General features: G+C 46.4%; 1 protein-coding gene across 1 annotated transcript in view; it reads left to right on the top strand.

The window, feature by feature from the left end:
- DYNC2I2 (dynein 2 intermediate chain 2) overlaps positions 1-194 on the top strand; it is a 1,029,522-nt gene extending 1,029,328 nt beyond the window's left edge. Inside the window, exon 10 of the mRNA XM_044058572.1 lies at positions 1-194. This exon is cut by the window's left edge and continues 476 nt beyond it. The gene's annotated coding sequence lies outside the window, so the exon portion shown is untranslated.
- Positions 195-5,274: the final 5,080 nt, after the last annotated feature.

Raw genomic sequence — 5,274 nt, 5'->3', positions numbered from 1 at the left:
GAATGAGGTGTTGCCAGGTGATAAGTGTTACACTCACCAGAAAGAAATCCTTCATTTAAAGAACTGATTTATGTTAATCATTTTACTTTTCATGTAAATTCATTATCATATGCTGATGTGGAGAGGATTCTTCCTGTTGTTCTTTCTGTAAATTAACAAAAAAGCAATCAGTAAATAAAACAAATGCAGAGTGACTGAAGGTGCAACTGTTTTTATGTTTTTTAGTGGTTAACCGAGATCATGATCTGTTCAGTGTTTTGCTTATTTCAGTCTGTTGCATTTAACTGGTGTGTGTATTAGACATGCAAGCCTGTTTTATACACAGTACTGGGAGTACAGTGTACACTATGGAATAAATAAAAATCACAGAAATAGATGCATATTTTCAGGCACAGTGATAGTTAACTTAATACAGCAATAGTCATGCTCTGTAGAATATTGCAGACCATGCATACACCCGTTTTAAGGAAAAAATAAATCCATAAAATAGACAAATGAAATGAAGTAAAATTATTTCATATGGTAACTAGATATTCATCTCATCACAAAATACAAAGTTAAACTGCTGTGCAGATGATTGATAAAATAAAAATGAAGAGTTTTAAAAATGTGTTCATCATAAGTAAATCCACAAGACTTAAACTTTTATTCATAATAAGGTTTGACAGCTACTAAGATTGCACAAAGGCACATCTAACATTATGTAACATTAAGTATTATGATGCATATTTTGGTATTTCTTCCCACTGACAGTTCCGTCTATTAATTAATTCATTAACTTATTAATTTAACTTTTTATCTTCTCAAGAAAGTTGATGCTAGAAATTTGTGAGAGAGCTATATCAAATAACCATCTGATTATTTTATCCTCATTTGCAGTAACTCAGGATAGATGTCAGGCGCAGAAAAAAATTAAAACTAAGTTAGAAACACACCTACTGGCTTGAGAGTTAGGGATCGCCCTATTCATTCACATACATACTGTATTATTGTTATTACTTTCTTAGAACCTATTTTGTACTATTTTAAAATTAATGTCCTATACATGAAACATATCAAAAAGCAGAATTATAAACACTATAGCCAAGAGCATGTCAAAAATCTTTTCTAATCTGGACAAAGGCCCATGAAAAGTAGGTACAACCGGCCAAAAATCAGGATGCTGATTAACATAAAAATTGCATACACAATTATGTAACCTCGCCCACTCCAGTGGAGTTGTGGAACACCGGAATTCAAACACAAATTGAAGAACAGACAAAATATAACCAGTCAGAAAGCATATTAAACAAAGGAAGTTAACTCAGAGGACAAAACTCCTCTATTACCTACATTTCCATAGCCAAAAATATTCTTCTTTCAAGACTAGAATATGGTTTGCCATTACTCTGCTTCTGACTGTGCTTCCTGTAATACACAAAGATTGCAAAAATAAAATTGCTAGGTTTGCTCTACTGTCAGAATCCAGACCACTACAACCATTTGGAGGCTCTCAGCTGGCTTCCAGTAACACCAAGATGTTATGTGATCCTATCTCGCCTACATTCAATACTGATGGGCTCGGAGCCGATCCCTCGGCTCCGACTCGGCATGCTATGCTATAGAGCGCGGCCTCTTATTGGCTGAGCTATTTCTTATCCCAGGATGCACCACCACTAATCCCCCAGATCTCGTTTGCCGCTTACAAGCTAAGACGTGGTCTCAACTTGGCTGGGCTAAGTACTACTTTATTTAGGCTTTTCCTGTCAGGAATTTGCTTGTTTTGAACCTAAAAGCTGTTTTAACAGCTATTGTTGTGATACGACTGTGTATTAGATATTTTTGTTGAGAAATTTGTGTTTTTTCGTTAAGGGAAGGTTTCCCGTTTTAGTTAGAGGGGCCTTCCCCTTTTGCTATTTCCTATTCTAGCTTGTTATTTGTGGGTCAAGTACCCGTTTAAGTTAGAGGGTCTTGACCCTCCTTTCTGTGTTTCTGTGTAACGGTATTGTCGTTTAAAAAAAAAAAAAAAAAAAAAAATTTTTTTGTTAATCTTTAAACTGCTAGTTTTGGTTTTATCTATCTTTAGACATGTCCAAAGAGCATAGACCCTCCGGGTTTAAAAAGTGCACGAGGTGTGGTTATAAGATGTCCATAACGGACGACCACTCCTCGTGCGTTTATTGTTTAGGCGCCAAGCACCTACAAGAGTCATGTAGCGTGTGTCACGCCTTCTCATCAAGGGTCCTCCAGGAGAGGAAAAATAAATTAATCCTTAAAGGGTTAATTAAGCCATCCTTCGAGGAGGCTTTATCTTCTTCTCCCTCTCCTTCAAAAAAGAAAAAAGCGTCGGCTCCGACCAGTTTGTCGGAACAGACTGCCAAAAAACCTAGGCAGACTTCTCCATCGGCTCCACGGACTTCGGAGCCGAGGGTTGAACGGTCTGCCTCGATGCCTCCAGTCTCGACCCCTCTGGTTCCGGAGCCGAGGTCTGGGGCATCGAGAGGCAGGTCACCTTCATCGGCTCCACTGATATTGGAGCCGATGAGGGTTGCCGGCTCAGACTCTTCCCCTTCGGCGCCGAAGTCCTCATCGGCACCGAGGGAAATTGCCTTGAGATCTCCCTCGGAACCGATAATTATAGAATCCATTCGGAGCCTGTCCCCTAGTCCTATGGAGCCGATGGAGAAATCGGTTCGGACCCGATCGGTATCGTCCAGATCCTCCAAGATGTTTGATTCGGACATCGACAGGGTGCTCCTAAGACTCTTCCAGTCTCCGGTGTTCCAAAAGTTAGTTTCGGCTGCAGCCCATTCGGCTTCAGAGCCAATGGTCCACCCTGCTACTATGGTTCCTCCTCCAATAGCCTCGGCACCGTTGGAGCCGGTGCTGGTGGAACCGGTGGAGGTTTTAGGGTTGGGCCCGACCCTTACTCCAACTCCGGCTCTTGAGTCGGAGTTCGGTACGCGGACTTCTTCCATCGGCCCCGGGGGGGATGCTTTGGGACTGATGTTTTCAGTCCCAAGTCTTCCTCTCGGTGCGTCGGCTGCGGGAGTGCCGTCTACCGTCGTGGCCACGGAGGTGGGACCCTCCCAGGATTCTGGTGGTCCCGCCTTCAGGGCTATGAGGAGTGCGTTAGCCAAATCATCTTTGGCTACTTCCACGGTCTCCCCAGCTCCTTCCCTGCATACCGAGACTGGGTCTTTGGCAGTCCCCCTGTCCTTAGACAGCTGAGCCCCGGGGCCTGAGGTTACCCCCACTGGGGTTTCCCCCCCTCCTGGAGGTCCTTCTGAAGCTTCTTCGGAAGAACCCCCTAGGAAAAGATCATGCAAGAGGAAGCACGTTGACTCCCCTGATGAGTCTCTTACATCAGACACTGATCTCGATGATGCAGTGGGGTCCCCTAAGTCGTCCTCAGATGATGTCTCCTTTGCAGACATCCTCGAAGCCCTTAAACAACGAGGCGGCTGGCAATCCAAACCCCCTTCTGCTGATGAGTCGGTGTTCCTTAAGGCCTTCGGGGCTCAGCCCTCCGCCTCCTGGGTGTCTCCGGCCTTCGACGAGCTCTTGGACTTGATCTGTCGAAGGGCGTGGGAACACCCAGACTCTGTGGAACCGGTGCCTGCTCGTCCTAATAAATTCCTCTCAGCACCCCCGGAAAAAGAGTTCCTGACTAAAGGTGTGGCTGTAGATGCTTTGGTGGTGGCATCTGCTACCCAGCAAGATGTAGCAGAGGCTTCGACGTCCGTCCATCCTCCTAATAAGGAGTCTAGGAGCATGGATCGGTACGGTAAGCGCACCCTAAGTTCAGCGGCCTTTACACTAAGGTCCTTGAACTATCTCACGCACTTTACCAGATTTCAGAGGGATCTGATTAAAGAACTTTCCGATACCCTCTTCGGTAACCTGCCTGAGGAGCTGGCCCAGACGGTTGGCTCTCAGCTGGCTACACTGTCGTCCATTTCAAACTCGTCCATGAGGCTCATTTCTTATGCGGCCGAAGGGGCGAGTAGAGCTGCAGGTACAGGCATTGCTCTACGGAGACAAGCCTGGCTCCGCCTGTGTCATTTTGCAGAGGCCTTTAAGTCTTCCTTTGCCGACGCCCCCTTTAATGGGTCTTCCTTGTTTGGACCCAAGGTAAAGGACACACTGACCCGCTGCGAGCAAGAAGGTAAGACTCTGACTGCCGTAGGAGCACGATTTTCCACTCCCTTTCGGCCTTACCCCAAGGCTAAAAGAGGAGGGAAAATGTGGTTCCGTAGATCTCAGAAGTCTTACCCCTCACAGCAGGACGATCCCCCTTCCAGAGGCAGGGGAGGGGGAAATTCTTCTGGAAGACGCCGTCCCAGAGGCGGCAGAGGCCCTCGCAACACTGGAGACCGCGAGTCCTTTCGTGGCTCTTCAGCCTTTCACAGTCCCTGAGGGATTGCCCGACTGTGCAGCTCCGGAGCCAGTCGGGGTCGTTTTTCGAAGAACCTAAAAGCCTGGGAAGGTATCACTCAGGACTGATGGGTGCTTCGAATTATCGCCGGAGGTTACACCATCCCTTTCTCTCACTCTCCACCTCAATCCAAAAAAATCCCGGACCCGCCACCCAGTCAACGGGAAACTGCAGCCACAGAAGTTTCAAAGCTGCTGCAAAAAGGAGTCATCCAACCGGTCCCCGCAGACCAGATCGGATTAGGGACTTACTCAAGATTCTTTTTGGTGCCAAAAAAGACCGGGACTTGAGACCCATTTTGGATCTCAGTATTCTAAACCGTTCAGTCAAAAAGTCCAAGTTCCGAATGGTCACCCTACAAACCATTCTCCCATTGCTGGAGAAAGGTGTTTGGATGTGCTCCATAGATCTCAAGGACGCTTATTACCATATCATGGTACATCAAGCGTCCAGAAGACATCTGCGCTTCAGCCTAGGAGGCAGTCATTTTCAGTTCCGCGCGCTGCCCTTTGGTCTCACCACAGCCCCCAGGGTGTTCACCAAATGTTTGGCAGTCGTGACTGCTCACCTGATAAGTCTAGGATTCCAGGTGTTTCCGTATCTGGACGATTGGCTCCTAACTGCCACCTCCAAGCATCTACTATTGCGGAGCCTACAAGCCACTATATCACTGGGCAATTCCCTTGGAATCACCTTCAATTGGCCAAAGTCTGTGTTGCTGCCATCTCAACGCATAAGATTCATAGGGGTAGCGATAGACTCAAACCGAATGCGGGTCTATCTACCTACAGACAGGATACAAACCATTCAAGCTCAAGTTCGGGCTTTACTTCCCAGATCCAAAGCCCCAGCCAGAA

Source organism: Protopterus annectens, chromosome 16.part0 (genome assembly GCF_019279795.1).
Source record: "Protopterus annectens isolate FY-2018-M chromosome 16.part0, PAN1.0, whole genome shotgun sequence".
NCBI lineage: Eukaryota > Metazoa > Chordata > Ceratodontiformes > Protopteridae > Protopterus > Protopterus annectens.
This window is presented reverse-complemented; position numbering and strand designations above follow the sequence as displayed.